This window comes from Puma concolor, chromosome B4, assembly GCF_028749965.1.
Source record: "Puma concolor isolate L17-30 chromosome B4, mPumCon1.1.hap2, whole genome shotgun sequence".
NCBI classification, from domain to species: domain Eukaryota; kingdom Metazoa; phylum Chordata; class Mammalia; order Carnivora; family Felidae; genus Puma; species Puma concolor.
Window position 1 is genome coordinate 4835998 of NC_141673.1, and position 12414 is coordinate 4848411.

Consider the following 12414-nt stretch of genomic DNA (forward strand, 5'->3'; position numbering starts at 1 on the left):
GAAGCGGGGAGCAGAGAGGGAGGGGTGCAGGGCTAGAAGGCGAGGGGGTGCAGGAAGAGGAAGAGGGAGGGAAGGAGGGGGGCCGGGAAGGAGGGGTGCGGGGCGGGGAGGGGGAGGAGAGGCGGGGAGGGAGGGGTGCAGGGCGGGGAGGGGGAGGAGTGGCGGGGAGGGAGGAGAGACCGGGAGGGAGGAGAGGCGGGGAGGGAGGGGTGCAGGGAGGGGGGGGAGGAGCGCGCTCCAAGAAAACCAGGGGTGGGGGTGGGGGTGGGGCGGTGAGGGGCAGGGACGCTCGCCGGCCAGGGCGGGGCTGCTGGGTTGGCCCGGGTCACGTGTGGCCGCGCCCACCCGAGCTCCCACCCCGTCCGGCCGCCGCCTCACACCCTCAGAGCCCGCGTGGCGTCCCCACGCGAGGCACAGGCGGACTCCCTCCCGCGGACACGGGGCCTTACCTGCCTACGGCCCGGCCGGCGCCTCACCTGGGCTCCGCCGTGCGGCCCACTCACCTGGCCCCGCCCCGGAAGCGGCCCCCACGCCGGGCCCGCCCCTCGCCCCGCCCCCGGCCGCGCGCCGCCGCCGCATTCCTGGGGCAAGGGCTCCCGTGGGAGGGGGGGGGGGGGTCAGCCGGGTCTCCGCGGGGCCGGGAGGGGCGGGGCGGGAGGGGGCTTCAGGGGCTTCAGGGATGTGCACAGTGAGGTGCGGGGCGGGGAGGTTTACGAGGAGCTCAGAGGAAACGTTCCACAAAATCTCCCAAAGCGTCTTCTGGGCCCGGGCTGCCTTCCGGGGACTGCGGCGGGGACCCCACGCTGGGCTCAGAACTCCACCGAGACAGCGGTTGGGCAATCCCAGAGACGGCCCTGACCCAAGCTGAGGAGCCCGGAGGACTCCCTGGAGGAGGCAGTGTGACCAAGACTTGGGGCTCCCAAAGGGTCATTCAGGGCCAAGTGCTGCCTTTCCTCCCATGGGAGCAGTTACTGTCCCTGCCCTGAAGCAGGGGTCATAGAATCAGGAAGGCCCAGTCTGGGACCCAGAGACGCCCAGAGGTGCCCAGGGCCCCAGGCGAGAGGATGCCTGGTCCTCCAGCGTCACTGCATTGATTCGGGGAGCACTTCCTTTCCAGATGCACCACAAAGTCTCCCCTCTGCCCCCTGCCCCATCTCCCTGATTTCTGAAGGTCCACGCCCCCGGGGGCCGAATCTTCACCCCCTTTCCACCTACGTTCCCTCTGATCTCATCCAGCCTCCTGCTTTCCACGTGGTCCATACCCTGATGGTCCCTAACCCATATCTCCTGACCAGAGTCCCGTCTCTCACTGCCCACCTGACATCTGCATGTGGAGACCTGAGCCGCGGCGGCTCAAGTCCTCTCCTGGGCTTCCTGGCTCACTCCCCACCGGCGCTGTCCAAACCCTCGGGGTCATCCTTGGCTCCCCTCCAGCTCCCACATCCCATACGCGCTCCCCCGGCGAGCCCCGAGAGCTCCGACTTCAAAATTTATGATGGTGCCGCCACTTCTGTCCCCCACACCGTCCCAAAGAGATCAGGCCACCAGCACCTGTCACGTGGCTCAGGGCAGCAGCCTCTCCCTGCTGTGCCTGGCCCCTCTGATCTGCCCCAACACGGCATCCACAGGACCCTTTCCTGAGACCCTGCCTTGCCCCAACTCCCGTGCCCCCCTCCCTCTCTTCTGGGGAAAGGAGGAGTGGGGAGGGACAGGCCGCCCTGCACGGACGGTGGCCCAGCTGCTGGTGGCTCTGGGCTCATGTGTGACGGGCTCTGCTGTGTCCGAGAGCCATTATACAGCAACCAAGGTAATCAGTCAGGCGTACCGATCTCTCCCCACCTCTAGGGGGGCGATCTGGTTGCAGAGGCCAGTCCGCAATAATACCGCCCCTCTTAACAGCGATGGTTAAGGTTCTGGAAGTCAGTCAACGCAGCCCTTCTTCATGCCACGGTGAGCAGTGAAGGCCAGTCCAGCAGGATAGTTGGGGGAAAAGGAATCCTGCTTTCTCCTGTTCTCTCCCCCAGCCCAGATGAGGAAGTTTGGTGCGCTAGAGACACGGGGCTGACCACAAAGAGATAGAGGCAAAGAGATCTACACAGAGACGGCAAGGAACTGGGTCCTTGGTGACAGTGCAGAGCTCCTGGATCAAACCTGCCCTGAAGCCCGGTCCACCTCTGGGCTTGCTAGTTAGATGCACCAAGAAATTCTCTCATGGTCAAAACTAGTTTGCGTTTTCTGTTTCTTACAACCCAAAGCATCTTCTGATAACATACCCTTATACAGTTTAACCAAGTTGTAGAGTTTGTTTCCTGACAACCCTGGCAAACACACACACACACAAAGAAAAACAGGGAAGGCCTCTGACTGGCTGAGTCTGAGACCCATAACCTTTCCAGGAGTGGGAAAGGAGTTAGACCAAGCCCTGATCCTCCCCAAAGTCGAGACAGCAGGCTTCCTGCCAGTTTTGCTAACGATGACCATGAAATAAGCGAATATGGACCAGTGTAGACAGGACCAGTGCCTGGCACTAAATGTTGGTTGTTTACGTCCCATGGCAGGCCAGGGCCATGAGGCTGTTTGCTCTCTGCCTGCCTCAGAGTTGGCACCAGCTTCAACGTGAATGAAGAAATAACCTCTGTCTCCTCCTAGGGTCGAAAGACGACTTCCACGGCCTCCCTTCTGACCTCGGTCTGTACCTTCTGATTAAGTTTTTTTCCCCGGCGTATCTCTTAACTCGGGCAAAAGACCCTGCAGGCCAAGAAACCCGCGGCGGGAACCGAAATTACTCCCTTAAGCATTAGGGACCTGCCCTCATGCCAGCAAGTCCCCGAGTGATCGACCCCAGGACGATGGCCGGCCTTTACTGCCCACCTGCACGGACGCACCGACCTTCGTAAACCGGGAAGTATTTTCAGCTCTTTAGAGAGAGTCTTTGCGACGTTAGTCTGTTGCCTACCTGGTGTCGCCTCACTGAAATAAATTCCTTTGTTCTTTACCCACCACTCGCTCCTCTGCCTTTGGATCTTGTCAGCCACGGTGGCCGAATGTGGTCTGTGTGGGACCCCAGAGCCAGGCGCTCCCGTGCCCCTGTGCCCCAGCTACATCACCTGTCACCCGAGCGGCTGCCTTTTTCTGTGCAAAGAATCCGTAAGGATCGTCACCGGCCGGCCCGTTCAACCGACACAGTGCACCTGCGGGTTCTTATTAGCACCGTCCTGCTCACGAGGGACTCTCGTGGGGAGGGGACTGTGGCACTCCTCCCACGTCCACGTCTGAGCCTCTGGATGGAGCAGGAATGGGCCTCTTTCTACACCAAATACTTGGCTCCCAAAACAAGACCGTGAAATCGGGGAATTTGATCCAATTGATCGGATTGCCTTGGTGCTGTTTGTCTTTTCCTGTTTTGGAAAGCAAACGTCTTTTTTTAGTATCAGTGCGAGATCAGTCTTCCATGCAAGGGGGACAATTTGCAGGATTTCTGTCCTAAAAAGTGACTTTGGGGGCGCGTGGGTGGCTCAGTCGGGTAAGCAGGCGTCTGACTCTTGGTTTCCTCGTGGGTCATGACCTCGCGGTTGTGGCTTTGGGCCCCAAGATGGGCTCTGTGCTGACAGTGCAGACCTTCTTAGGATTCTCTCTCTCTCTCCCTCTCTCTCTGCCCCTCCCCTGCTGGCATACTCACTCACTCTCTTTCTCTCTTGAAATAAATAAATAAACTTGGGGTACCTGGGCAGCTCAGTCGGTTAAGCATCCCACTTCGGCTCAGGTCATGATCTTACTGTTCCTGGTTCCCAAGTTCAAGCTCCACATCCGGCTCTGAGCTTGGAGCCTGTTTCAGATTCTGTCTGTCTCTGCCCCTCCCCCTCTGCGCGTGCGTGCGCGCGCTCTCTCTCTCTCTCTCGCTCTCGCTCTAGCTCTTGCTCTCAAAATTAAACTTTAAAAAATTTTTAAATAAATAAACTTTTAATAAAATTAAAAGCGACTTTGGACAGAATTGCCCCCATAATTTCATGGGTATTAAGGCCTGGAGGGGAAAGGCCACCCTCCCTGTATTTGTGTTTGTGAAAACCTCCTACAAATTCCACAACTGTAGCTTAGTGAGATTAAGATTCGTACAATCGAGCAATAATAACACAGACCGATTACAAGGGAAACAATGCAGGTGTGTTCCACCATTCATAGTAAAAGGAAAGAGAAACAGAAAGGAACCGTAAAACCCAGGCGAATCCCGGTTAGGTTCTCGCTTCTGTTTTTCCCCAAGTGCGTCTAATCGGCAAGCCACCAGTCCCTCGTTTCCTTTTGTTGCTATAACAATAACTCCGTGCATTTCAAACGCCCGGCAATAGAAGAGGAAGAATAATAATGTGAAACGGAGGAATTACATCTGAATGGCATTATTCCCGGCTTTATTAAATTTGCTCTTACAAATGTTTATGAAGTCAGAGTTGGCTCTCCCCCAAGTAGCAAATTCCACATTAATAAGCACTGGGGGTTGGAGAGCTGGAAGGAAGGAGGAAATAAAGATCCTTCGGTCCAAGGTCTTAGGCTTCACGTTTGTTTTCTCCCAAATTAACTCTCCCTGCAGCTGCTTGAGCCAAGACTCGCTCAGCTTTGAACCTTATTAAAACCGCGAAACCGCAGTTTCCCTGCTGAGCGTGGGCGAGGCAGCCGGGCTGAGCCTAAAGGGATCTAGAACGCCGTCCCACGCCTCAGCCTCGAGGGCCGGGACCCTGAGGCTCAGCGAGGGGAGGGGCTTCTCCGCAGGCCGGCTCCCGCCGGCCTCCTGACCCCGGCCTCCTCGCAGGTGCCCCCCCCCACCCCGTTTCCGTTTCCGAGCAAATGCACGTGGCTGTTGGCACTTACTGCCAACTAAATGCAACCCATCCGTGCTCTGCAATGTCTTCTGGAATCGTTTGGACCCAGCAATCGAAATCCTTTTGATTTCCAACTGAGCAGGCCACACTCTTGATGCCCTAGTTGATTGACATCAGGGAGGGCGTCAGCATGGGGCGCTGCTTGTGGCCTCCGGACCCCGGACCCTGGCACCTTTCACATGCCGCCGCCACACTGGGATTCCTGATCTTACTGGTCTCTCTGCCCAGTGTGGCCAGACAACGGGTTTACCCAGAGCCTGCTTTGCAACCAGGGCCCAGACAGTGACTTAGGCTCCATCACTGTGATGTGGGCCTGGGGGGAGGAAGCAGCCCTGGGGTACATTGCAGTGGAAAGGGCAGCTGCGCGATGTTCAGCGTGGGGGGTGGGGGAGGCTGCAGTGGCTACAAGTACCTGGGACACGATTGGCGGCAGCTGTGGGTTCTTCAGGTGCAGTGGGAGCATCTCTGTGCAGGGGGAGCATCTCTGTGCAGGGGGAGCATCTCTGTGCCATGGGAGCATCTCTGTGCAGGGGGAGCATCTCTGTGCAGCGGGAGCGTCTCTGTGCCATGGGAGCATCTCTGTGCAAGGGGAGCATCTCTGTGCAGGGGGAGTATCTCTGTGCAGTGGGAGCACCTCTGTGCAGGGGGAGCGTCTCTGTTCAGGGGGAGCGTCTCTGTGCAAGGGGAGCATCTCTGTGCAGGGGGAGCATCTCTGTGCCATGGGAGCATCTCTGTGCAGAGGGAGCATCTCTGTGCAGGGGGAGCATCTCTGTGCAGGGGGAGTATCTCTGTGCAGTGGGAGCACCTCTGTGCAGGGGGAGCGTCTCTGTTCAGGGGGAGCATCTCTGTGCAAGGGGAGCATCTCTGTGCAGGGGGAGCATCTCTGTGCCATGGGAGCATCTCTGCAGGGGGAGCATCTCTGTGTCATGGGAGCACCTCTGTGCAGGGGGAGCGTCTCTGTTCAGGGGGAGCATCTCTGTGCAATGGGAGCATCTCTGTGCAGAGGGAGCATCTCTGTGTAGGGGGAGCATCTCTGCAGGGGGAGCATCTCTGTGTGATGGGAGCATCTCTGTGCAGGGGGAGTATCTCTGTGCAGTGGGAGCACCTCTGTGCAGGGGGAGCGTCTCTGTTCAGGGGGAGCATCTCTGTGCGATGGGAGCATCTCTGTGCAGCGAGAACGTCTCTGTTCAGGGGGAGCATCTCTGTGCAGAGGGAGCATCTCTGTGCAGGGGAAGCATCTCTGTGCAGGGGGAGCGTCTCATCCCAGTGGGGGCGTCCCGGTGCAGTGGCTGCAGGAGCGGCTGTTCTCCCATCAGGTGTGTGTTGGGGGGGGGGTGTCGAGGCACTGCTCCTGGAAGGCGCATTACGTCAACGTTGGCTCTCCCACGTCCCGACAACGCTGGGGGTCTCCCAGCGTCCTTGAATGGACTGCTTCTCCACAACCAGCCAGAATCTGCTTCGCTTCCTTGCAAATAAGAGCCCTGCCATCCTAGCTCATGTTCCTCTCCCCCCACCAAAGCCAGGCTGACATAAATCCTCGCAGTGAAAAGAGAAATGTCAGCACGAGAAATTCTTCTCGCCACGATGTGGATGAGACTTTACATTTTTATAGCTTTTTACAGCCTGTTCAAGCAGTTCTGAGCTCTAAGCAAACACATCAGTCAACGAGGAAGAGCGTTCTTGGGGTTAAGACCATCCGTTTGTTACGAAGCCATTATCACTTTCAGGTCAAAACCCGTTAAGTATTTGTCTGCCCGACGCACCGTCATCTGCGTGGGGCTACTTAATCAGGGACGCTGGTGTCTAGGATCTCACGGTCTTATAGCCATGCTCTGCGTGTGTCCATAGTGCGTGGACAAGCAAAGAAATATCACCAGTCGCAGAATTTTGCATTTGAAAAGTCCTCGCTACAGATGCGGAAACTGAGGATACAGGACTTGCCCGATATCACACAGGAAGTTAGGGAAGTTAGTGACCGTTCAGGATCAGAACCCCGGGTCCCGGCTCTGCCGACGAGGGCATGCGTTACACATACATATAAAACAGCATATCCCCCATTCTGCCTTCTCCCCACTCCTGTAGAGGATTCGGGAAAGAGGAGTGTGTCGGTCAGACTGAGCCAGGTTCACCACGGTAACAAACATCCCCCAGTCTCAGGAGTTTACGCACACGTAGGTCTCCTTTTCATTCACACTACGTGTCTGCAGCCCCCAGGACCCCACCTACCGGAGCGGTCCCATCTGGAATCCGACCGGTCACCAGGCAGAGGGAAGGCGAGCTCTGGAGAGTCTCCACCTGGCAGAGAAGGGGCCCGGCTCCAACCGAAGCGTCCCACGTCCCTTCTGCACGCAATGCATTGGCCAGAGCTGCTCGCGTGGCCCCCCACCAGCCACGGGAGACAAGGAGGTACGGGCCTTCCGTGTGTTCAGGAGCCAGGGCCCAGAAGAGCATCGTGGGGTCAGGGGCTTGAGTCTGTGCCCTGTGCACCCCGGGCTGGGGCTCCACTGAATCCCCAAGGTTACTGCCCACTCCACTGCTGGACGTTCCTGGAGCACGGGGACCACAGTCCCCACTAGAATGATGCTCCTCTCCACTGGCGCCTCAACAGAGGAGCCAGCACGGGGCATTCCACACTCCCCAAGGGGACTGCTGCAGGGAGGGGAGGAGGTCTTTCCTCTTTTCTCCTTCCCTCCCTCCCTCCCTTCTTCCTTCCTTCCTTCCTCCCTCCCTTCCTTTCTTCCTCTCCTCTCCACCTCCATCCAACATTCTTCCTCCTTCATAACCATTTCTTTTTTTAACAAATGTTTATTTATTTATTTTGAGAGAGAGAAAGAGAGAGGGAGGAGGGAGGGGCAGGGAGAGAGGGAGAGAATCCCAAGCAGGCTCCCGGCTGTCAGCGCAGAGCCCGACGCAGGACTCGAACTCACAAACCAGGGGATCATGACCTGAGCCAACGCCAAGAGTCAGATGTTTAACCGCCTCAGCCCCCCAGGCGCCCTCTTCACAACGCCTCCTAAGTGCGCATTGCACGCACATTGTGCGGTGTGAACGGGCCAAACTCTTTCCATCCTGCGACGCTGCACCTCTCCTCCCAACACCCCACTTCCCCTCCCAAGCCCCTGGCGACCACCTTTCTACTTTCTGCCCCTATGAGCGTGATGGCTCTAGGTGCTTCATGGGAAGTGGAATCCGGGGCTCCTGGGTGGCGGCTTCAGCCCCGCAGCCTGTGATACTGGTTGTGGCCGCAGGAGCTGCGACGGCAGATGCGGACAGATGCCTCGGACGACCGTTTCTCCACACCTTTGTTCAGGTGGCAACGGGAGGAGGGCTCTCTGGGGGCGACGGGAGGTGGTCGGAGGATGTGTGACCCTCCTGTGCACGAAACCCCCCCCCCAGAGCCACGCGAGTGCGTGCAAACCTGCAGGTGTGCACGTGTGTGCGGGGGGGCGAGTGTGAGCAAGCACGTGCATGCGAGCGCAAGTGCCTGTCGGTGTGCGTGTGCCTGAGAGAGAAGACGGAATAGCTCGGACCCGGGGAAGGTCACCGACACCACGGTGGGGACAAGCCAGAGAGCCTTCCCAGCGCGGGGCTCGGGATCTGGAGCCCGGGGCTGGAGGAGGGCGGGGCATCGTGCCCGGGGAGGCCACGGAGAGGCCACGGAGAGGCCACGGAGAGGCGGAGAGGAGGGGAGTTTCAGCAGTGGGAGGAGTGGACGAGTGGCCAGCTGTGGCAGGGGTGGGGCCTCCTGGGGCAGCCCCGTTCCCCGCCCTCAGCCAAGAGGCGGCCAGGGGAGCCCGGACTGGCCCTTGGGACACAAGATCAGGGGCCTCCCACGGCCTCGGGTGGTGGATTCTGGGACTGCCGTGGGGGCGAGGGGAGCATATTGGCCGCTGTGAGTGTGTGCAGTTGCGGGACCCGCGTCCTTGGGAGCACGGGTCCTCCGCGTGACGGGGCGGCGATGAAAGCCGAGCGCAGCCCCCTCCCCCGGCGCGGGCCCTGCGTGGGGGTCCTGGCTGTCGGCAGCAGCGGCGGCGGCAGCTGAAGGGGACTGCTCGGCGGGCTGAGCATACCCCACTGGGTCGCGCGTCCCCGTCTGCCGGTGAGGCTGGGAGGCTGTGCGTGCGTGTGCGTGTGCGCGCGCTCCCTGCGCGCCCCACAGGTGACCGCTGCGTTTGCAGCGTGCCCCAGCCTACAATGACGCCCTGGAGAAACGCCAGTGGCATTCTGAGCTGAAGTCTGGGACGACGTGAAGGAAATGGTAGACGAGGGGCCAAGAATACCGCAGGGTCTCCGTTTCCCAAGAACAGGATCCAAGGCTCCCTCTGGCCTGGACGTCTCTCCTCCGAAAGGATCCTTTTCCGTTCAGCTCAGCCCGCAGACGTGTGCCACACGGGCAACCCCTGAGCCAGGCCCCGGGGGGTGCAGGCCCCCAGTCGTGGGTCCCACGACCCGTCCCCAAATGCTCGGGCCAGCGGCCACCAGAGCTCCGCAGTGGGACAGAGCTGGGACAGCGTTCCGGGGCCGTCATTCTCAGAGCCGAGGGACCACAGCCGGTCTCACACCCACCTCTTGGAGCCGCTGCCACCTGTCAGGTAGGACGGGGATGGGAGGACCGAGCAGACGCTGGCCCAGAGCTGGTGAGTGCATTGGTGTGCACGTGTGCGCGCATACATGTGCGTGGGTGTGCACGTGTGCGCGTGCACGTGTGTGCATACATGTACGGGCGCGTGCGTGGACGTGCACGCGCGTGCGCGCACACGCATAGGTGTGCGCGTGTATGCACCTGTGCGTGCATGCACGTACGTGGGCGTGCACATGTGCGTGCATGGGTGTGCACGTGCTGCACATACATGGAGGGAGTGGGGTGTGGGGAGCCCGCAGGGGAGGGCGGCCTGGAGTCCCTCCTGCCCTTGGAGGTGAACTGTAGGGTCTGGAGCGCCACTCCAGGCCCCCTGAGCTGCTTGCAGATAAAACTCGGGCGACAGCTCGCGGAGGAGCAATAGCAGCTCTGCATCGGCTACCCGACCTCTGACCTCTGGGTGGAAGTTAGCCCCGCCCCCCCGTCCGCCGGGTCAACAAAGCCCCGCCTCATGAGCAGCCCCCAAGGTTTGTCCCCAGCAGAGATCAGACATGCTCACGTCACACCTTGGGGGGGTCGATGCCCCGACGAGTCACGTCTGCTCCAGGCCCCTCCAAACTCCCAGTCCGCGTGGGACCTGCGTGAGATCGGGCAGCTGACGGGGTCACGGACACGCGTGGATGTTCCCATTGACTCGTTTCAAACATGTGTCGAATGCTGCTTCAACAGACGAGGTTTCCTTTGGGATCTTAGGTGTTTTGTTGTAAAAACTATTCTAAGAAAAGTGTCCCTGGGCTTCCCCGGACGCCCGAAGGAGTCACACGGACCAACTCAAGACCCCCTGAGACAGAGTGGGACCCCGGCTCTGGTTTCCCGAGATGAATGAAAAAAAAATTTTTTAATGTTTATTTTTGAGAGAGAGAGAGAAGGTGCACAGGGGAGGGGCAGAGAGAGAGGGAGACACAGAATCCCAAGCGGGCTCCAGGCTCTGAGCTGTCAGCACAAGGGGCTCAAACTCACAGACTGTGAGATCATGACCTCATTTAAGAAGGTTTCTTAAACCCCAGCCCTGGGGATGCATAGAAAACATTCCATTGGAGAAGGTTCCCTGGGGAGGCTGCTGACAGATCCCAATTATTTCACTCATTCAACAGATTCGTTGACCTGTGGCTGGGGACAGGACAGGTGGCCTCCTCATAGGGGCAGACCGATCACGGACTCATCTGTCAGAGCAGGTCTCCCAGGAAGTCATGAGGCTAACGCCCGGGGGCCTCTCTTGGACTCAGGTCTTTTCCAGGGGGTACGGTGTTGCAGATGTACGGGTTTTTCCACAACTGGAATCTCTCTCCAGTCTGCTTTTAAAGAAAACTCCCACACTGTATGAGCTTCCGGTCCCACGACCCCTGATTCTACCCCCGAAATTTCAGTGCCAAATCCCATGGAGGGAACAGGGGGAGACACTGGAGGTAGGGTGTGGGCTGGGGTGTGAGAACAACAGAGCAGTGGGGCAGACACAACCTTGGGGCTTGACCTGAGCTCCCTGGCGGCCAAAGTGAGACCCGGTCAGGGATGCGACCTTCATCGTAAGAAAGTTTGGTTCTCGGGGGGGTCACCAGTGTTTCATCTAAGGCCAAGGCCCACACATTCTGTGGATTTGGGGCGGGGGCTACCATAGCTGGTCATTTATCCTAATTTATGTAACGCTCGGCCCTGGTTTTTCTTATGTAATTCACCAATTTATAACAAGATGTTTTGATGTAGATGACCTTCAATATTTTTTGGACAAGCCTGAGTATAACACAGGGTGCCTGGGGGGCTCAGTCTGTTAAATGTCTGACTTCGGCTCAGGTCACGGTCTTGCGGTTTACGAGTTCGGGTCCCACATTGGGCTGTGTGCTGACAGCTTGGAGCCTGGAGCCTGCTTCGAATTGTGTGTCTCCCTTTCTCTCTGCCCCTCCTCTGCTCACCCTCTGTCTCTCTCTCAAAAATAAACATTAAAAAAAAAAAAAAAGGCTGGGTAGAACATGTGGACATGTTCCAGGCCCACGTGATGAGCAGCTCCTTTAAAGGGGGTATGGGGGCAGCCCCAGCAGAAGCAGCCCTCCACTGCTTCAGGACCCAGGCTCAGCACCCATCCCGCCGGGACTCAGGCTCAGCACCCATCCCGCCGGGACCCAGGCTCAGCACCCATCCCACCAGGACTCAGGCTCAGCACCCATCCTCCTGGGGCTTCAGCCTCTCCGTTGCAGGTGAGGCACCACTGGCTGGTGTACGGGGCCTCCCTCCCACCCCCCAGGGGCAGGATTTGTCACAGAGCTCAGGGACGCCCACAGAGCGCCCACACTTGACCATGAGCCCACGTGCTGGCAGATGCCACTGGAGCCCACAGGGGCCTGGGATGCTCAGACCCCCACAAAGGAGGTCATCGCTAGGGGGTGGGGCAGGGGGACCCACAGGGGACCCAGCACCCCGGTGAGGGCAGAGCCCAGCCAGCCAGGTCCCTGCCATTTCTGCCCTTTGCTGGGCCCTTCTGCTTTGAGGGGACCCTGCTGATAATAGTCATCCCCACCCCCCACCCCAACGTTAGCTGGTCTCAAGCTTGTCCCGAGCTCCATGTAGGAGCTGGGAGCCAAGGAGGGCAGTTCAGGGATCTCAGCCCCATCGGCCGAGCAGCACGGCCATTCTCCTTGGTTCTCGGACCGGGGACAGCCTTCCGGCCCAATTCCCAACCCCGAGCCCAGCTCCCCGGAGGCTGGGGTCACTCTCTTGCTCCCCAGCTGCCCGGCCGAGCCCTACCTGTTCCTAAAGCACCTTCTGAGTGCTAAGTGGTTGTGAACCTTGCGAAGGTGGTAGGCACATTCTGGTACCACAAGTGACAAGACTGAGCTCCTCGGGGCTCCTCCACCCCACCCCACGTCTGCACGAGCCAGGGGCTCCTGGCTGGTCTTTCCCGGCAGGTGGGAG

The 12414-nt window shown here is 59.2% G+C and overlaps 1 protein-coding gene across 4 annotated transcripts in view; it reads right to left on the bottom strand.

The window, feature by feature from the left end:
* The window catches only part of ARHGAP8 (Rho GTPase activating protein 8), a 57681-nt gene extending 57148 nt beyond the window's left edge, over positions 1-533 (bottom strand). For all 4 annotated transcript variants that reach the window (XM_086712042.1, XM_086712041.1, XM_086712040.1 and 1 more), the window contains exon 1: positions 450-533. The gene's annotated coding sequence lies outside the window, so the exon portion shown is untranslated. The remainder of the gene's footprint in view (positions 1-449) is intronic.
* Positions 534-12414: the final 11881 nt, after the last annotated feature.